The sequence below is a fragment of the Narcine bancroftii genome, chromosome 5, assembly GCF_036971445.1.
Source record: "Narcine bancroftii isolate sNarBan1 chromosome 5, sNarBan1.hap1, whole genome shotgun sequence".
NCBI lineage: Eukaryota > Metazoa > Chordata > Chondrichthyes > Torpediniformes > Narcinidae > Narcine > Narcine bancroftii.
This window is the reverse complement of record NC_091473.1, coordinates 100,352,201-100,374,302: the sequence shown is the minus strand read 5'-3', so window position 1 is coordinate 100,374,302 and position 22,102 is coordinate 100,352,201. Positions and strand designations below refer to the sequence as shown.

At 40.5% G+C, this 22,102-nt stretch overlaps 1 protein-coding gene and 1 long non-coding RNA gene across 9 annotated transcripts in view; one reads left to right on the top strand and one right to left on the bottom strand.

Annotated features, from left to right (window-relative positions):
- Positions 1 to 22,102, bottom strand: part of fggy (FGGY carbohydrate kinase domain containing) — a 347,777-nt gene that overhangs the window by 234,891 nt on the left and 90,784 nt on the right. Inside the window, exon 1 of one of the 8 annotated variants that reach the window (XM_069938513.1) lies at positions 10,918 to 11,066. The exons of the other annotated variants lie outside the window; for them this stretch is intronic. The gene's annotated coding sequence lies outside the window, so the exon portion shown is untranslated. Of the gene's footprint in view, positions 1 to 10,917; positions 11,067 to 22,102 lie in introns of those variants that run through there. 8 annotated transcript variants of the gene reach the window in all.
- Positions 15,308 to 20,958, top strand: LOC138763785 (uncharacterized). Its single transcript, XR_011357785.1, has 3 exons — positions 15,308 to 15,757; positions 18,429 to 18,573; positions 20,848 to 20,958. It is a non-coding gene; the product is annotated as an uncharacterized lncRNA (long non-coding RNA).

The window sequence follows — 22,102 nt, the reverse complement described above, 5'->3', positions numbered from 1 at the left end:
CAGAGACAATTAATCCAACAAAGTCCATTTATCATTTTAATGCTGTTATTAATCACAAAGATTGAACTAAAAATCAATGCCTTTCATTTATTTGCAATTTATTTGTTACGGTAATAGTATTCCTTCCTACCACTCTGAATTTTAACAGAGAACAAAAAAGTTTATGCTCTTCTCTCTTCTTTCTTCTTTGGCTTGGCTTCGCGGACGAAGATTTATGGAGGGGGTAAAAGTCCACGTCAGCTGCAGGCTCGTTGGTGGCTGACAAGTCCGATGCGGGACAGGCAGACACGGTTGCAGCGGCTGCAGGGGAAAAATGGTGGGTTGGTTGGGGTTCTCTAATATCAGATTAAATGCTGAAATCTAATTAGTCAGATGCAGCCCCCTGGTTTTTAATTCATGTGGTATTTAGTAACTATTTCATGGCATTTCCAGATTGTTTGTGATAGTATACACATGCATTATTATTAATGCTTACAAAAGAAAGAAAAACACGATATCAAAAAGAAGAGGATTTCATTTTTTTTCTATTTCTATTTATTTTTGCATTAATTTGCAAACAAATATCAGAATTTTTGCAATGAAAATCAAAGATGAGGATTTAATTTTACAAATTAGAATCTTTCATCCGAACAGGTACAATAGATAGTAAAAATAAATCAAATCACATTATCCATTCTTATGCCATAGACAACATTGCAAGAGATTATAAAAATATTTATTGTTTCTGCTGGGAATGTAAAAGCAAATACAAATCAAGTACTTGATTTTTTTTTTTAATCACATTTTTATTCTGATTTTTGTACCCCTGGCACTTTCTCTGGAAAATCTAAGAACAGTTAGGCAGGTACTATGTGCTGGCTGAGGTTGTGGCCTAATGTTCTCAAAGGTCCGTGGCACAGACATTTTCAGTGAAGTTAAAGGTTAAAAAAAATTGGAAAAAAAGATTTCTATTTGGACAAGCAGGAGTTAAAACCAAACATTTTCTTTCAAGTCCCAATATAGAAATCAGAAATTGGCTGTGTCCACTGTCTAGCAATGTCATCAGCATGAAGAGCAAGTTTGTGGATGATAAAAAATTAGAGATATAGTGCTGCCATCCTCAACCTTTTCTTGTATATGCCCCCCACCACCCCCAAGGATTCTGCTCAAAATTTATGGGCCCCCTTGCCTGTGAAGGTGTCAAGTTTTGTTTTCTTCCGTCCTTCTCTCCAACCAACCAGGTAAAAAACATTTTTAAAAAAATTTTGTCACGGGTGATGAAAAAATACAATGCTTTTACTTAAAAGTGCTGTGGCCTCCAGGAGAGACAAAGGGCCTCTTTTGAGAATGGCTGGTATAGTGCATAGTGAGTGTGGCTATCTGACATTACCACAGGATCTATGTGAACTAGGAAAGCAGACCAAGAAATACCATATAGTATTTAACTCAGATAAGTCTGGCTATTGCATTTTGGTAGGCTAAACCAAGGCAGGACTTGCGTAGTGAATAGTAGGGCCCTAGAGAGTGTGTGGAACAGAGTACAAGTAAAAACACAGAAACGCTGGAGGAACTCAGCAGGTCTCGCAGCGTCTATAGGAGGCAAAGATTCTAACTGACGTTCCGGGCCTGAGCCTTTCACTGTATGAGGTAAAAGTAGGCAGGCAGCTGAATTAAAAGGCTGGGGAGAAGGAAAGAATGGGTAGGATGAGGAAGAGCACAGATCAATAGACAAATTATGTTAATTTGATATGATGACAGGAGAGTCGAAAGGTGAGATTGGGAAGGGAGGGTATTTTTAACTCTAGAAAGAAGAGTTGGGGGAAAGGAGACAAAGCTAGAGGAAAGGAGACATAGGGAAAGATGGAGGGGTGAGGCTAATGGAAACTGGAGAAGTCAATGTTAATGCCCTACTGTTGGAGGAGGCCCAGATGGAATACACGGTGTTGTTCCTCCAGTTTGCAGGTGGGTTCAGACTGGCAGTGCACAAGACTATGTACAGACATATTTACGAGGGAATGAAGTGGGGAAATGAAATGGGTGGCTACTGTGATATCCCTGCTATTGCGTCAGACAGAGCGAAGGTGCTCAATGAAGTGATCTCCCATTCTGCGTCCAGTCTCTTCTATATAGAAGAGACCACAACGGGAGCACCAGATGAAGATGATGACCCCCTACAGATTCATAAGTCAAATGTTGCTTCAGTTGAAAGGACTGCATGGGGCCCCAAATGGTGGTGAGGGAGGAGGTGTGAGTGCAAGTGGAGTACCTCTTGTTGTCCTTGGGGTAGATGCCAAGGGGGCAATTCAAGGGAAGGGTGGAATGGACGAGGGTGTCATGGAGGGAACAGTCCCTGCAGAAGGCAGAGAGAGAAGGAGAAGGGAAGATGTGTCTGGTGGAATCATGTAGTAAGTGGCAGAAAAGGCAGAGGACAATATGTTGAATGCGGAGGCAGCTGGGGGAATAGGTGAGGACAAGGGGACGGAGGGGTCCAAGGTAGGTATGTGGGTAATGGAGGATATGGGGTGAGAGCCGAATTGATGGTGATAGAGAGGAAGCCATGTTGATACACAGTTCTATGAAAGTGGCGACCTGTGGTAGTAAAGAAGGTGTTTAGCACACTTGCCTTCATCAGTCAGGGCATTAATTACAGGAGTTGAGACATCATGCAACAACTGTTCAAGATGTTGGTGAGATCACTTTGAGTATTGTGAGCAGTTTTGGCCACCAGCTATAGAAAAGATGCCATAAGCTAGAAAGGAAGCATAAACAATTCATGAAGATGGTACCAGGGCTGAAAGGTTTAGTAACAAGGAGAGCCTGGATAAGCTGGGACTTTTCTCCCTGCAGTGTATGAGGCAGAGAGGGGACCTTGTAGAGGTATACAAATAACATGAGGGTACAGTTAATGTAAATAGTCATAGTTTTTTTTAAACCAAGACAGGGAAGTCTATAACTAGAGGGCACAGATTTAAGAAGAAAGGAGAAAGTGTTGCGATGGCAGGAGTGTCAGGAGTGGTGCTGGTCGCCGCTGATGTAATAGCACACATGCGCGGGTTAGTTCAGAAGGCTGCATACGTTGTGATAGATCTGGACGCAGTATGGCGGATTACCAATGAAAAGGTCAAAGGGGTTTGGCTGAGTGGGATAAAGAATTCATTGTTGTGTCTGGGAAGAATAAAGAGGAATCAACTCCATTTTTTACTAAAAAACAAGTGAGTGTATTCTTTAAATTCTGTGTACACCGGTTAAATTACTGCAGCTACAAAAGATTTAAAAAGACCTGAGGTTCCATGCTTTTCACCAAGGTTGGTAAGCTTATGGAATAAACTGCCAGAGGAAGTCATAGAGGTGGATACAATACAGGTATACAATCCTTTATCTGGACATCTAAAATTCGGAAAGCTCCAAAATCCAGCAAGTGGGGAGAGAGACGGCAGCGCGACTTGGGCAGGCGAGAGACCAGCAGCGTGACTCGGGCGGGCCAGGGCGAGAGACGGCAGCGCGAGTCAGGCTGGCGAGAGACCAGCAGCGCGAGTCGGGCAGGTGAGAGACCAGCACTGTGAGTCAGGTGGGCAAGGGTGAGAGACCGGCAACCAAGTCAAGCGGGCGAGGGTGGGAGACCGGCAGCGCAACTCGGGCGGGTGAGGTGGGGTGGGGAGACCAGCAGCGCGAGTAGGGCAGGCGAGGGGCGCGGGAGACTGGCAGCGTGAGTCGGGCGGGCGAGGGGGGAGACCGGCAGTGCGAGTCAGGCGGGTGAGTGGGGGAGACCAGCAGCGCGAGTCATGCGGGCGAGGGCAGGGGGGTGTGGACGGTAGTGCAACTGGAAGGGGGTGGGGGTGGATACGGTAGCACAATTCAGGTGGGCTTAAATCTGGCTTTCCGAAATCCGGAAAAATCCGAAATTCGGAACACACTGTCCCCCAAGGGCTCCAGATAAAGGATTGTGTACCTGTAACAAGATTTAAAATATAATTAGGCAGGACATATATAGGAAAAACCTGTAGTGAAATAGGCCAAATTTAGGTAAATAGGACTAGCTTAGGTCGACAAGTTGGTCAGAATGAACAAGTTGAGCCAAAAGGCCTGTTTCCATTCTGTAAAACTCTGTGACTCTTGTGAAGTTTTGTTCTCTCTCAGCCATGATTAATATCCACAGACAGTCTTTATGTATGTAAACAAGCTCATGCAATGTAATACCCAACTAAAATTGTGTTTTTAAAAGTATAGATAAATGTAAATCAATGCTATGAATGAAAGATTTGATTATTTTTCCAAGCTTGCAATAAGAAAAATTGAATTTTAGTATTTCAACTGAATAGTTATTTTAAAAAATTGAAACAACTCGCTCATTCCTGTGTTTAAGAACATCAGGATGCCTGTGAAATAGGAAAAATTCAAAATTAAGGTACTTTAAAACCAACATCCTTCACATGTTGTAACATTGCCAAGAGTGCTTACAATAATTCCTCCCTGTCTGGAGATATTTTGAAGGAAGTACCCACGTAAAATCCTCAGAATTTTCTGAGAACAATCTCAAACCAAGAACTGCATCAAAGAAAAAATGTACGTGTACTACCAATCAAACACAGAGAGTCATGATTAATAGGCTTAAAGTGTCAGCACAGCTTGCATGTTGCTGGCCCAGTTCCAAGGCAGGAACTGAGGGAGGGGTTTGGGCGTAACAGCCTTTATGGAGATATCTAGGAGGGAGGGGTCACAGGATCAGGGGGGTGGGGCAGTCTGTACAGCACATATATACACATAGTGGTAGCACCACATTCACTCCTTTTTAAATGAAGTCCAGCAGGGTGGTGTAGTTTAGTGTTCATTACAGTTCCAAAGTCCCTTACAGGTTCAGCCTGTCCGGTGGTCTCGTCTGTCACTGGGACCATACCAGGGTCTGTTGTGGCAAAGCTGTCGTTTCCGGGCCTGTGTCTTGCACAACAGGCAGTGCCTCTGGTGGCTGAGCAGGAGTTGGTTGGGTCGGTTGGAGTTTGGGGCGCAAAATCAGGTGGGGCTGGATGGTTGAGGTTATCAGAGGAGGGGATTGGCCGGTCAATCGAGGGATCTCCTGCATGCACCAGGTCCCAGATGGAGACGGTGTCCTGTCGACCATCCTGATACTGCACATAGGCATATTGGGGATTGGCGTGGAGGAGGTTGCAGGCTCTAACAAAGTGGTAGAGCCTGGTGACTTTGGGGTGGCAGAGGTTGTTGTGGAGGACTTGGAGATGATCCAGCTGCGCATCGGCGCATGTCCCCGGGACAGGGTATCAGGAGGCTCATTGAGCTTCCAGCTGGTGCAAGGTCTTGTAGTTGTAGGTGGATGGCTCAATTCTTCACCTCAGGATCTTCTTCTTCTTAATTTTTCCCTGCTCTTTGTTGTTAAACATAAAAGCGACTTCACGTTGGTCAGTCAGCAGGGTGACGGTTTTCTAACTAGGTAGTGCCTCCAATAGCACACAGCTTCCACTATGGCTTGGGCCTCTTACTCGACGGCTGAGTGCCGGAGCTCAGGGCTCTGGAAGGTTCCGGAAAAAAATGCCAGGGGCCTGCCTACCTGGTTGAGCGTGGCAGCCAGGGAATATGTGGCACTTCAGGCTGGGCAGCTCTTACGGGGGTGTTTCCCACACCCGCAGAAATAGCACTTCTGGTACTCAATAGTGGCAGTAGTGTCGTGGGACACCGCGTCCGAAGATGGTGGCTCCCGTGTCCCCCACATGGCGGCCGCGTTACCTGAAAAGAATGCTTCGGGGCTCCGCTGCACTGTCTTCAACGATTTAGCTAAGTCCACTACCTCCTGCAGGCTCCAATTGCCCTTTTCTAGTAGCCTCTGTCTGATATAGCCAGAGCTGAACCCGGCCACTCATGTGTCCTATATTAGGCTTTCGAGCTGAGTGGCCGCAGAGACTTCTCAGCAGTCATAGGCTCGCCACAGCTACCACAGTGCCTGCATGTATTCATCGATCGACTCACCCGGCACTTGTTTTCGGCTGCTCAGGAGCAATCATGCGTATATTCAAGTAGTCACGTTAAGTACTTTTTTGAATATCCCTTACCCAAACTTTAGGATTACCAAAATCAATTGTTTAAAACATCATTAAGAAGACAGAGCGTACTGGTAGACTCAGTAATTCAAAGGGGCTGGTTGGCCACGGAAGACCCCCACTGTGGATGACAGAAGAATTCTCATGATAATGAAGAAAAATCCCCAAACACTTGTCTGACAGATCAGAAACACTTCAGGAGGCAGGTGTGGAGGTGTAAAAGAGAAAAGTTCGTCGAAGCCCGGTACTGTTTCTGCAGGAACTCCATCTCTTCAGAGTAACTGACAAAGTTTCACACATATATACATCTATACACATAGTGGTAACACCACAGCATGTCAAGGGAAGATTGTGTTAGCTTGACTATGTGTGACAAATGCTGGCAAATGTACTGCTCAACCCAATGGTAAGCACAAATTGAAAGTTACAAAGGGTCATCTCAATGAGATATGGTAAGGTAGAGAAGGTGATTCAATCTAGTGCTAGTTTTACATGCCATCAAAGGTACAAAGAAATCTGAAAGGTCAAAGAAGAAATTTAATATGAAAATGTAGAGACTAATTTTACTTTCTCCTTTTTCCATTAGGCTTTAGGAAGGCAAGAGCACATACAATATTAACAATGCGTCTAAAACCTTTAACTTTTTTTTCCAGGATTTTTATGAGTTTGCGTGGACTCCTGACAAAAGCCACTTTCTGGGAGGATCTTATAGGTTGATCCAAAGTTGATCAACTTTAAAACAGTGACTGGTTCAATTTTTAATTCTCAATGAACAGCATCTAAAATAAACTAGTGGGTCATATATTTCAATACTGTTAGCGGGATAATATATTGTACACCTTACCCAACTAATTGAACTGACATTCAAAGAACCTTCAGGAGGGTAAATTCTTGAAAAGCGTTTGGCCCAGCCAGCTAACCAGGCCGTGTTCTTAAAAAAAAAGCACAAGCTAACTGTTTTGAGGGAAATGACTGCAGGGAACTCCTGCTCTAACTTTCTACTGCTGCTGCTCTGCCTGTAGTTCACTGATTCCCTATCTATCCTTAGGCCCTTAAACTGCAGTGTGATCAACTCACTGAACATACGGTGTCCTCCATAATGTCTGGGACAAAGACAAAATGTTTTTCTTTATTTGCTGCTGTGCTCCACAGTTTTAAATTTGACCACGTAGAAATTACAGCACTTTTTATACATAGCCCCCTCATTTCAGGTCACCATAATATTTTGGACATAGCAATGTACATTAGCCTTGTTTATACTTTTTTGCATATCCCTTGCATGCAATGACTGCTTGAAGTCTTTGATTTATAGACATCACCTGGTGCTGAGTATCTTCTCTAGTGATGCTCTGCCAGGCCTCTACTGCAGACATCTCTGCTCCTGCATGCTTCAGGGGCTTGTCCTTTTAAGTTTTCTCTTCAGCATTTGAAAGGCATGCTCATTTGGGTTTAGATCAGGTGACTGACTTGACCATTCAAGAAATGTCCAGTTTTTAGTTTTGAAAAACTCCTTTGTTGCTTTACTAGTAGGTTTGGGATCATTGTCTTGCTGTGGAATGAAGCATCATCCAATGAGTTTGGAGATATTTGCTTGACCTTGAGCTGTAAGATGTTTCTATACACATCAGAATTAATTTTTCTACTGCCATGAGCAGTTATATCATCTGTGAAGATAAGTATGCCAGTTCCTGTGACAGCCATTCATAACACCCCAACCACCATGTTTCACAGATAAGGTGGTACGCTTTGAATCTTTGGCAGTTCCTTTATGCCTCCCCACTTTGCTCTTGCCATCACTCTGATACAGGTTAATCTTGGTCTCATCTGTCTACAAGACCTTTTTCCAGAATTCTGCATGCTCTTTTAAAGGCTTCTTGGAAAACTATAATCTGCCCATCTTTTTTGCATACCTAACTAGTGTAGCCTCTGTATTTCATGACATCTTCTGCAGACAGTAATCTTTTACACCTCCACACCTGTCTCCTGAAATGTTTCTGATCTGTCAGATGAGTGTTTGGGGATTTTTCTTCATTATCATGAGAATTCTTCTGTCATCCGCAGTGGGGGTCTTCCGTGGCCAACCAGCCCCTTTGAATTACTGAGTCTACCAGTACGCTCTGTCTTCTTAATGATGTTTTAAACAATTGATTTTGGTAATCCTAAGGTTTGGGTAAGGGATATGCAATAAAGTACTTAACATGACTACTTGAATATGCATACCATTGCTGCGACCCAAATATTTTGATGCCCTGAAATGTTGGGACGGTATGTATAAAAAGTGCTGTAATTTCTATGTGGTCAAACCAAAATGTATATAAAGAGCACTTTAATAAAATCTGGATTGCACACTTTAATGACATGTGAATTGTTTGATTACAAATTTAAAACTCCAGAGCACAGGGGCAAATAACGGGAAAGAAGATGTCTCTGTCCCAAACATATGGAGGGCACTGTATTTTCCACAATATTTTCAGCATTGTGGATGCTCCAAAGTCAATCCATGCACAGCTCCAGTGTCGCCATGCAGTCTGTCAGGAACTGCAACTGGATATAGTTCCTGTATGTAGTTATCAGGGATGCGCCAGTGTGATGGTATTCACCAACACCCACACCTGGACAACCAGCAACACCTCAATTTAAGACCTCACCTTCGTTTAATACTCACCTGAAACTAATTCTCACAAACCTCAACTGGTGGGTTTTTTTAAAACTCCCACTCAGTTCCTTCTTCTGCTCTCTTCCTATGGTGCCTCATGTGGAATTTAATCACCACTCACTTCAAACGCCAGTCTCTTGAAATTCCCACAGTTCCTCCTCCTGCTCTCTCCCAATGGTGCCTCCTGTGGGAACTAACCATTGCTCACCTCAACAGTCGACTGCAACAAGGCTACAAATGTTTCAACTTTCTTAAGGAATGGGATATTCTTCTGCCTTCTCCTGTTAGCTGACTTCATGACTTGACAAGAGATTTCATCTGATCCATTGGATGTGGGATAGCTTTATCTATTAGTTACTCTTGTTGCGGTACAACGAACATGTATTACAGCTGCTCTTTTTTGACCAGTTCTGAGTGTGTCTGTTGCTCTCACTCTATCCTTCTCTGCTCCTTATTGAAGCAGAGTTCTTCCCCTGGGTTGATTACCAAGATAGAAATGGGATTAAGTTGGGCCATGAGGTTATGGATTGTGGTGGATGCATTCCTGCTGCTGCCTGATACTCCACAGTATCTCATGATTTCCCATTTTTGAGGTATTCTGATTGAATTGCATTTTGAATGATGGTTGTACCATAGAGCATGATGGGGGATGTCTTTGGTGCAAAGACTGTACCTCACTTCCACAGAAACTCCTACCAGAGCTGCCACTGACAGATGCCTGCACAGCTGGTAGATTGGTGAGGATGAGGTCAATTATGTTTGAGGATCTTGCTTGAACAAAGCCAAATATAAAAGTATTTACAGACACACACCTCCAGTAATTTAAAGGCCGTAATTATCAAAATTGCATGCTGTTTAATATTACATCAGCCAAGACCAATTTGTTTTTGCTTGTTGAATATATATTAATTTATAGAATTCATACTGCTGTTGAAATGTTAATCATATTAGTATTCCTTCATTTTACCCATCGCAGTATACTTAAAACAATAAGTAATATTTACAGAATTTAATAAATGAAGTTGCATGTAATTAATTTTCAAATCTCAAAATACTTGAGAGTAATGAGGTAACATAAAAATTGGCATAATTTTAGAGATGAAATGTGTTTAAATGCAGCATTTGATAAAGATTACTGATGTTCTAGACGTGGTGTAGAACTTCTTGTCTTATCGAAGCCTGCGCCAAATCAATTTCATCTTTCACTCCCAGTCCCTCTCTTCTGTTTCATTTTCATTTATTGCTGCAAACCCACACAACATGGTTACGGATTACCATCAAAGAAAATGTTTTTGTAACCAATTCACAAATAAGATTTAAATAATATTTCCCAGATGTTATTTTCACAAATGTGAATCTAGGTGCAAAGTGCTTTTAGTTTTTCTTGGATAAAAAAATAAATAACCAAACACAGAATGTATGCTTCACAATGGAGTATTTTTTCTCTCTCATATTTAAAGTAATAATTTGTAAATCTATATGCAATCAAGTTGACAATGTCTGAGTTAGTTATTGCTGCATGAACTATGCTTCATTTAAATCCATGATCTGATTGTTCAGTATCCAGCTCACCGGTGCTGCAGCCTGTGCTCTCCACATCATATATTACTCAGAGTTTCTATGCTCCTTTTACGACACCAGAGTCAGGGGTTCTCACAATCACTTCAAAAGCCTGGCATTCAGGGTATTCATGCTCCTTTCAACATACCAGAGCTGGAGATCCCATTGCTACCATCAACACGCTGGGGCCTATGTTCCTGCAGTCCTTTCAACACACTAGGCCCCAAGGGTCCCACACTTCCTTCAACACATTGTGGAAACAATTTCCATATTCCCTTTAAATTCACCAAGACTCCATTTTCCATGCTACTTTGAAACTCACCTGGTTCTGTTTCCCTCACTCCCTTTAAATATTGGGCTTGTGAGAAATTTTATTATAAATGTGTATCATATAAAAAGCAGTGTGTTGGAATAAAAATAAATGGTCAGAAAGATCTGCCAGTCTGATACCATCAAAGTCCTACACCTGCTAGTTTAAGGAAATTTTACAGTACTAAGTTACTATATTTATTTACTATATTCTTTTCTCATGATATGCCAGTGCTTTCATACAGTTTTGTACAATCAATCCCCTCTGCAACCACATCCTTGACTTCCTGATTTACAGATTGGAAGCAGTGAAGATTGGTGATAACACCTCTTCCATGATAATCCTGAGAGAAATTGAATACTCACCTCCTTAGTCTTCCACGATACCTGTGGTTTTCAAACTGCCCCCTTAAACTCACATTCCACCTTAAGCAATCCCTATGCCAAGTGCTCTGTGATAGGTAAGGGATGCTTAAGGTGGTATGTGAGTCTGTCAAGCATTGGAGCCCCTGGCAGCAGCTATTGGAGAGAATGAGAACATTGTAGGGATATCTGTGGGAGGATAGGTTCATAAACTGATGCATAATACATATGAAATTTTATTTTATGCGTTGGACCCTGGTCAGTCAGTGCCATGTCTTTTGAATATTATAAAGTCTTATTCTAGATTCTCAGCTTATAAGGTTAATTGGACAAAATCAGAAGTATTACCATTGACTGCGTACTGTCCTGCATCTGCTTTTTACCCTGGCCAATTTTATTGGCCAAAGAAGGGTATATGATATTTAGGTATTAATTTTTCCCCTCAACTAGAGGATTTACTAAATATAAATTTTGATCCATTACTGGAGATAGATGGTCATCATTTAACTTGTCAATGTCAGGAACAGTAAATGTCTTGAAGATAAATAGTGTTCCAATTGTCACCAGGGCAAATCCATTAACATATTTTAAGTAATTTGATAAAATAATTAAGGTTTTTATTTGAAATGGTAAACGCCCACGCTTAAAACTTGTTAAATTACAATTGCCAGTTGAAAGGGGGAGGCGGGGGGTGGGGGGGGCTTAGGTTTGCAGAGTTAATGCACTATTATTATGCTCTTACTCTTAAGCATTTAGCACATTAGTCTCTCCCTCTGGAGACAGCGCCTCGTTGGTATCATATTGAGTGTCCTGTTCTTCCTCCTATACAATGTTTGTCTATCAAGTTACCTCCTGAGGCAAGATCTCATCTAATTATATCACATATGCAATTGTTTTGAAATAAATTAGCCAGATTATTTAAATTTAATTCATATTTGAATGAAGCCTCGAGTATTTCGATGAATCCAAAGTTGTGTATTGATAAGTCCTCTTTTTTTTCTGGAGAGAATGGCAGGGTAAAGGTATAATTAAATTGGGAAACTTTTATAATGGTGACAGTTTAAAATCTTTTAATCAATTAATCTAACAGTAAGATATCTCTAGGTCACAATTTTGGAGATATCTTCAACTGCTTCATATGCTACACACAAGTCGCTACGATACTGTCTACTGTATTTGCTGCATGTGGTAAAGGTCACAAAACCTCATTTTATTATTCAGCCTTAAAAGAGCATGGGAAATAGACCTGAGTGTGGTTTTTGAGTTGGAAGAATGGTTCAAAATATGTAAAAATGCCAAAATAATGTCAAGAGACCTGAAAGAGCGCCTATTTCAGTTTAAGATTCCGTATCATTTCAATTGGGATCCAGCAAGATTATACAGATTAGAGTTGAAAAATACCCCTGAATACTGGCGCTGTGAGGTGGATATAGGAGACTTAGCACATGCGTTTTGGTCTTGTCCCATGAATTCAAGAATTTTGGATTATGATACATAAATATTTTGGTGAAGTTTCAGGTATTCAAATTCCTTTTTTCCCCAGACCTTATGTCTTGGAAGACACACTTGGGTTATTTGGGGATAAATACTCTCAAAATTGGATTCAGACAAGTGTAATGGTAGGAAGACAAATACATAGAGGTTGGAAGAATTTGGGGGGGACCATCATTTCAAGAGTGGCAGCGTTTGAACACGTCTTACAAACAATTCAATAAATTAGACATCTATACTCAAAAGTGGGGAAATATCTATGTTTCCTGGGGAGGGAAATCGTGATGGATAAATGGCGAAGTATATTAATGAACGGCAGGTTTTATTTCTGTTATTAGAGGTCTAAATAGACACATATGGTTATTATATTGATATTTTTCTTTCCACTTACATACCACCTTAAGCAATCCATTACTAATCACAGAGCATCTCTGGCATTGGGATGGCTTAAGGTGGAATGAGAGTTTAGGGGGCAGTTTGAAAACCACTGCCTTCTACACTCATGATTGTTAAAGACTGTTGTAATTCCATTGACAAGTTTGCAGGTGACATGACTGGACCTCAAAAAATGCTGAAGCAGAGTAAGAGAAAATAGAAAATCTAGTGGAATGGTGTCAGGATAAGAACCTTCCCTCTGTGTAAGCAAAATGAAGGAGATAGCCATTGATTTCAAAAAATATAGAGGAGCACACATTCCTGTATGCATCACAGGTGCTGAAGTGGAAATGGTGGTGAACTTCAAGTCATTAGTCATGCGTATCATCAATTACCCGTCTTGGTCTAACCACATTGATGTTACAACCAAGAAAGCATATAATAGATTATACTTTTTTCGACACTTGTGGAAATTTGACATGCCCCGGAAGTCCCTTACCAACTTTACCACAAGAAATACCCCATTTTGATGCAGCACATCCTGGTATGATATGCTCTACCCAAGATCCCAAGAAACTACAGAGAGTGGTAAATGTTGCTGTCTCAGGAGAATTGCGAACATATAAAAGGACTCATCCCACCTCAGTCATATTCTCTTCTCTCCCCTTCCATCAGACAAAACATACATTTGCTTGATAACATGAGCATCGAGATTGAAGGAAAGTTTCTTTCCTACTGTTATCACACTCTTCATTGGATCTCACACAAGAAAAAAAATGCCTTGCACTATCTTTTATATCTAATGTTTTCCCTATTCCCTGCACTATCTTTTTGTATTCTTCTCCATACCCTGCACTATTTATTTTTATTAATTACAGCTTAACAATAATTTTGTTTGATACACTAAATTGTCATCTCGTCAGAGCAAAAAAAAAGATTAGTTTATAAAAGTTTAGCTATTTTTGTCCCATTGATGTGAAAATAAATGTACAAAGCCTCTGTGTCATACTTTACTAATGTGTGAACATTTTTAACATGATTTAAAATTACATTTAGAGTGATCTTAATGACATGGAGGCACTTTACTTCCCCTAGATACAGTTTACTTGTTTTTCCACCTGAGTTCATGGGACATTATGTTTCTTTAATGACAATCGGCCAGCAGCACTTACATCAACAGTGAAGTGTTTTGAAAGGCTGTTGTTGAAGCTTATCAGTCCTGTGTGAGTGGTGTCATGGATACGTTCCAGTTTGCCTACCGTAGCGACAGGATTATGGCGCATGCCATCTCACTGACTCTACACAAAGCCCTATACAGTAAAGATGGATTCATCAGGATGTCTTTATCAACTACAGTTCAACATTCATCCCTTCAAAACTGATCAGCAAACTCCAAAACATGGGACTCAACACCCCAATGTGTAATTGGATCATGGATTTCCTTACCTCCAGACCACAATCAGTAAGAATTGGCAAGAACATCTCCTCCACAATCTCCATCAGTACCGAAGCACCACAGGGACGTGTACTTAGCCATCTGCTCTATTCACTTTACACCTACGACTGTGTGGCTCAGTATGACAATAACACCATCTACAAATCCACCAATGATGCCACTGTGGTGGGTTGTATAAAGAAAGGTGATGAGTCAGGATACAGGAGGGAAAATGAAAACTTGGCCGAATTGTGCAATGTCACCAAAACTAAGGAGCTGATTGTTGACTTCAGGAAGCGAAAGCTAGAAGTATACAATCCAGTGATCATTGGGGGATTAGAGGTGAAGAAGGTGGGCAAATTTAAGTTCTTTGGAGACACTTTATCAGAGGATCTTTCCTGGACCATACACACTAAAGGCATTGTGAAGAAAGCACATCAGCTCATCTACGTCCTCAGGAGTTTGAGGAGGTTTGATATGACACAAGAAACCCTGGCAAATTTCTACAGATGTGTGTGTGGACCTGCTGCATCACAGTCTGGTATGGGGACACCAATACCCCTGAACATCAAGCTCTGCAAAAGGTAGTGGACACAGCCAGGATATCACAGGCAAAACCCTCCTCATTATCGAGAACATCTGCAAAGAACACTACCGTTGAGGAGCAGCAGCAATCATCAAGGATCCACTCCACCCAGCACACACTCTGTTCTCACTGCTGCCATCAGGAAAGAGGTATAAATGCCACATGACTCGCACCACCAGGTTCAGGAACAGCTGCCACCCCTCCACCATCAGACTCCTCAACAACAAACTCATTTAAGGATTCTTATTTGTGCACTTTGTTGATTTTTATTCTCTCTGTATTGCACAGTTGGTTTGTTTACATTTGTTATCTGTTTACAGTTCCTTATTTGTTTATATGTACACACCATTGCATTACCAGTAAGTGATAATTTTGTCTCGCATGCATTAAAAGAATCTCAGAGTTGATTGTGATGTCATGTATGTGCTCTGACAATAAATCTGAAACCAGAATCTGAATTTGAAATTCTCACTTATTGGAACGCTTCCTTTCTAAATTGAAGCATGGTAACCCATGCAGCTCAGCTCATGTAGACATATTTCTACCTCCTTCCTCATTTCATGTTGATTTGCTTCTTCTTTCCCCTGTTTATGTTGGCAATCTTCTCTATCATGTCAGCATTCTTCTCCCTTTTACATTCAATTTAAATTGAAATTGATCTACTCTTTTCCCAAAGTACAAACTTGCACAGTTCTGTCCTCCTTCAACTCAGTCATTGATGATATCACTCCCATCTTTTCTTTTTTTCAGTTCATGCTGGTATTCTTCCTTCCCACTGCTCCCTTCCTGTTAACACTGACATTTTCCTTGTTTCTCAGTTTATCTTGGCGTGCCTTTCTAACCATTCAGCTTCTTCTCATCACCTCCAGTTTCTTCATTCACAACATTTAGATTCTTGGAACAGAAATTGGTGGAAAACTTGGGGCGTGCCACTTGCAGAGGAGCCAGAAACAACAGTGAGTGGATGGAAGGAATAAGCACCACTAATTTTGCCCATAAATGTGGATATTTGGAGACAGTTCTGAAAATTCTGCTTGTCTTCATGAACCAGAGCCTCTAAGCTTGCTAAACAAAAATGTATTTATCTTTCCCTCTCCTAGTATAAAAGATTCAATGGTTTGGAAAAATAAAGATAGACAAATATAATGCAGTGAAGGAATTTGAAAAGTTTGGACACTAGGTAACCCTGGATTAAAATGAATGGACATACCACAATAATTTATTATCTCTATTGACACTGGAGTTATGGTTACCTATGGAGCCACTAACATCACAGGAAAGAGTTTATAAAGCCAAAGCTTAGGTGAGAAGTAAAATGAAAGGAGGCTGTGTGATATCAAACTCAACAAGGAAAAATATATTTTGAAAGTGATCGAAAGAGAAAATATTACAAATGCAAAAAAAAACAAAACAGGAAATTCTAGGACAGTGAGCATCCATGAAGAGATTGATGAGGATAAGGCAGTGGGTGTTAACAAGTCATTTGACAAAGTCCTTTGTGGTAGGCTGATCTAGAGGGAAGGTTACGTGGGATTCATTTGGAGTCAGAATTGGTTTGCCCAGAGAAAACAGGAAAGGTGTTATTCCGGCTGGAGGTCTGTGACCAGTGATGTTCCACAAGGATCAGTGTTGGGACCTCTGTTGTTTGTCATTTCTATCTGACTTGGATGAAGATATTGGTGGGTGGGTTCATACATTTGCAGATGACACAAACGCTGGTGGAGTTGTAGATTGTTTAGAGGCTGATCAAAGAATGCTCCATGATATAGATCAGTTACACATATGGCAAGAGAAATAGCAGATAGAGTTTAATCTGAACAACTGTGAGGTTTGCACTTTGGAAGGTCAAATGTAAGGGGAAAGTACAGAGTTACTAACATGACTCTTAACACCAATGATGTGCAGAGGGGTCAGAGGGTCGAAGTCCATAGCTTACTGAAGGTGGCCACACAAGTAAACAGAGTGATAAAGAAGGATGCATGTGGCACGACTGCCTTGATTGGGTAGGGCATTGAATATACAAATAAGGAAGTGAAACAAGAAAGTCTGCAGGAACTCAGCTGGTCTCCCAGCATTCATAGGAGATAATAATATATTACTGAGATTTCAGGCTTGAGCCCTTCTTCCACAAGTAAGGACTTACAAATAAGGAAGTCATGTTGCAGTGAAATAAAAATTTGTTTGGGCTGCACAAAGAGTATTGTGTGAATTTTTGGAAGGATGTGAAAGCTTTGGAAAGGATACAGAAGAATTTACCAAGGCACTGCCAAAATCAGAGAGTATGAAGCTATGACGAGAGATTGGGCTAATTTCGGTAGTTTTATATGAAGAGTTGGAGGCTGAGGGGAGATCAATGGAAGTTTATAACATTATGAAAAGCATTCATAGGCAAGACAGTCAGAACCTTGTTCCAAAGGTAAAGTGTCACATACTAGAGGACATGTGTCCAAAGTGAGAGGGGAAAAGTTTAAATGAGATGTGCAGGGCAAGTTTTTTATACACAGAGAGTGGTGGATGTCTGGAATGGGTTGCCAGGGATAGTGGTGATAGAAAATATGATAGTTGTGTTTAAGAGGCTTCTAGATAAGCATATGAATATGCAGGGAATAAAGGAGTATGTATCAAATGTAAGCAAAAGAAAAATTAGCTTAATTTTGCAGCATGTTTGACACTGACATTGAGGGCCAAAGGGCTTGTTTCTGTACTGTTTCTATGAGTAAAAATAAAATCAAAGATAATGTTTCAAGTTGTTGATTATTCATCAGAAGTGAACAACGTAAAAAAAGTAAACAAAATTGACATAAGTTGCAGAAAAGGGTGAGGAGTGGAGATTTCCTTTGTTTTTGAATAATCTCATTCATTTCTTTGCAATTTAAAATTTGTTTGATTTATGTTTCTCAGTTCTGATGAAAACTCATCCATCTAAAGTGTTAATTCTATTTTGTCTCCATGGATAATGCCTAACCTGCTGAGCATTTTGAGCATTTGCTGATATTTTAATTTTTTTTATGTATTAATACATATAAATCAATTACAGAACATTTGATATACAATGTTTTTTTCTCATACATGACAATTTTTAATAGTTTTACTCCCTCCCTTGTACCCCACACACTCCTGCTAAAGAACGGATCCCATAGAAAAGAAAGAAAAAAAAGGAAAGAAAAAAAAACTCTTCGACTAACATATATCTATAAATATATATGTTACCGGGAATTATATAGAAATATCATTTCTAATAGTTAGTAATGAATATATTATAAATATTGCATACTACTACATTACTATTAATTATTAGATATCATATTACAAGAGAGAGTCCAAAAGATTATTTCACTACTTAATACTTATTTCAAAAAATATAATACTGACGAACATAGAAAGTATACTAAAATAATAGTACCTTATCATCAAAATTAGGTTGCAGAGTGAATAAAGGAATCACAAAACAGACTGGCCTGTTATTTGCATGTATGGGGAGCATATCTTCAAAAAATCTTTAAACCTATTTCTCAAATTATAAGTAATTCGTTCTAGAGGAATGCAACTTTGAATTTTATTATGCCAGAGCAGCATTTGCTGTTATTATATTAGATTCATAACATCGGCCATTCTTTTGTTTTTCAGTTGAAGATGCAAGATCATGGAAAGGCAGTAGCTCACGCATTATCCATGGAGGGAGGAAATCTCAGTTACCTTTTGAGTCTGAACTGCGAAGTTTAGATAAAAATTGGAGAGTTTGGTTATCTGAAATTCAGTGTTAAGACCTGAGGTTTGTAATAGGACTATCATGGAACATTCAAAAGTCATAAGTCTGCAGAATTGAACTCCATCCCAATGACAGGCTTTTAACATCCCCATTCTTTTTTGATCTCAAAATGAATTTCCAATTCCATAACATAACAATTACAGCACGGAAACAGGCCATTAGGCCCTTCTAGTCCGCACCGAACCAAACACCCCTTTCTAGTCCCACCTCCCTGCACAATGCCCATAACCCTCCATCTTCTTCTCATCCATATACCTGTCCAACCTTTTCTTAAATAATACAATTGACTCCGCCGCCACTATTTCTCCCGGAAGATCACTCCACACGGCTACCACTCTCTGAGTAAAGAAGTTCCCCCTCATGTTACCTCTAAACCTCTGCCCCTTAATTCTTAACATGTCCTCTTGTTTTAATCTTTCCTCCTCTTAACGGAAATAGTCTATCCACATCCACTCTGTCTATCCCTTTCATAATCTTAAATACTTCTATCAAATCCCCTCTCAACCTTCTACGCTCCAAAGAATAAAGACCTAATCTGTCCAATCTCTCCCTATACTCTAGATGCTTAAACCCAGGTAACATTCTGGTAAACCTTCTCTGCACTCTCTCCACTCTGTTTATATCCTTCCTATAATTAGGCGACCAGAACTGCACACAGAACTCCAAATTAGGCCGCACCAACGTCTTATACAATCTCAACATCACCTCCCAACTCCTATATTCCATGCAATGATTGATAAAGGCCAGCATACTAAAAGCCTTCTTCACCACCCTATTCACGTGAGTTTCTACCTTCAGGGAACGATGTACCGTTACTCCTAAATCTTTCTGCTCTTCTGTATTCCTCAATGCTCTCCCATTTACCACGTATGTCCTATTCTGATTCTTCTTACCAAAATGAAGCACCTCACACTTATCAGCATTAAATTCCATCTGCCATTTTTCAGCCCACTTTTCTAAGCAGCCCAAATCCCTCTGCAATCCTTGAAAACCTTCTTCATTATCCACTATTCCACCTATCTTAGTATCGTCTGCATATTTACTAATCCAATTCACCACCCCATCATCTAGATCATTAATGTATATAACGAACAACAATGGGCCCAATACAGATCCTTGAGGCACACCACTGGTCACCGGCCTCCAGCCTGACAGACAATTATCCACTACCACTCTCTGGCCTCTCCCTTTCAGCCAATGTTCAATCCATTTGACTATCTTAAAATTTATACCTAAAGACTGCACCTTCCTAACTAACCTTCCATGTGGTACCTTATCGAAGGCCTTACTGAAGTCCATATAGACAACATCCACTGCGCTACCCTCATCCACATTCCTAGTCACCTCTTCAAAAAATTCAATCAGATTGGTCAAACATGACCTTCCTCCCACAAATCCACGTTGAGTGCTCCTGATCAGACCCTGTCTATCCAGATGTTTATAAGTAATATCTCTAAGAATTTTCTCCATTAATTTACCTACCACAGACGTCAAACTTACAGGCCGATAGTTGCCAGGCTTCCTCCTTGAACCCTTTTTAAATAACGGAACCACATGCGCAATGCGCCAATCCTCCGGCACTATCCCCATACTTTGTACAATACAAATATTGCTTCTACCTCCATCCATGCTACTGAAATTTTTATTCAGGCTTAATTCACCTTCATCCTTAAATATTCAGAAGCATTCTTGGCCTTCTTGCGCCTTCTGTCAACTTTTGCTCATTCAATACTCTTGCTGCTTTTAACCACAGCTCTATTTATTCATCATCCCTGTCTTCACTTGGTTCAATTTATGTTTTTTTCATGAACTTTTCCATTCCAAACTTCATAACACCCTACAGTACTCTAACCTTGATGTGTGTACTTACAATTCCATCTTTTCAAATCAGACTGGAGCTCCAGTTGCATTTACTAAAATATCTGGAATTACTATTCAAACCCTTTCAGTATCTCAACATTTCTCTCATTTTTTTTTTAACCCTTTTTAAAACCATCCTGACAAAGTTTCCATCAATCCTAATATTTTATTCTTTGAACTGGCACTCATTTGTTTTGATTATGGCTCAATGAAATAAAGTGTTTTTTTTTAATAAAAATATGCATCATGGGAAAGGGCTGGTTCCCAGGAAATGGTCTACATCAGGATTTTCCATAACACAAAGTAATGTTACCTGTGAATGTGTCAAGAAATGCAAGTTGAAAATAAGTTTGCATTTCTTTATATTTATTTTTTTGCACAAATGTTGGAAGAGTGAATTTTTATTCCATATTCCAGAGTCCATGAGGGTAAATTCTCAATATCTGTACCAGAACTGCCTGCATATGAAGTGATCTACCTAAATGTTGGAGTGCAACAATTAAATTTGAGAACACCTTTGATCTTTTATATCTAATCTATTAACATAGAAATTAATTTGCTAGTTAAAATTTTACTGGTGGTACAATTAGCCTGGTGATCCACCATCAATAACTTCAAAGACTAAAAGTTGTAGAGAAACTGATAGATTTTTATTCGCAACCGAACGAAGGCACGTCCATGGTGGTTGACTGTCCTGGACTGAGGAGGGGCTGTAGCATAGTTGCCTTTATTCAACGGTCAGCGAGAGGAGCCTCAGACACAGTCAGCAATGGGCATGTCTTAACACATCCAAGCATATTCACCTCTTATCTTAAGAAAGAGTCCAGTAGGGTGAAGAAAGAGTCCAGTGGGGTGGAAGTGAATTAAATGTTCTTACAAATTGAGTCTTTCGAGTGGTCTAGTCTGCCATTGCGACCATCATAGTACTGGCTGCGGGGCAGGTGTTCAATCTTGGTTGGTCTTCAACACCTGTATGTTGCTGTTGGCATTGGCTTGGTGTTTGCATGGCGCCAGATCTGACAAGTCATCCACTGGGGCAAAGGTGACATGCCATGACACTGATGCATCATGGATAGCAGTAGATCTGCGGTTCTGAACCTTTTTCTTTCCACTCACATACCACTTTAAGTATTCCCTATGTCACATGTGCTCTGTGATTAGTCAGGGATTGCTTAAGGTGGTATGTGAGTAGAAAGAAAACGTTTGAAAACCACTGTTTTAATTGTACCTAATTGACTCATTACATGCATGGTTTCACACCTCCAAAGGAAATGGGCCAATGACAATTTTTCTCAAGCAAAATATTTCAATAACAATTGGGTCTAGAGCAGTGGTTCTCAACCTTCCCTTCCTACCCACATACCACCTTAAGCAATCCCTTATTAATCACAAAGCACTTATGACATAGGGATTACTTAAAGTGGTATATGAGTGGAAAGAAAAAGGTTGAGAACCACTGCCATAGATGAAGGGGGAGCAGGGTGGTCGGCAATGGTCTCAGGGATTCCTGAACAGAGGACATGTCCTCTTGCTCATCGGGGTATGCTATATAGATGTATTGGGGGGGCGTGGAGGAAATGGATCCTTTCGACCAGTGGGTCAGGCTTATGGCTTCTCACTTGCGGAGTAGCCCTGAAGCGGACTTCCTGGGGAAAAAAAATCATCCTTTCAT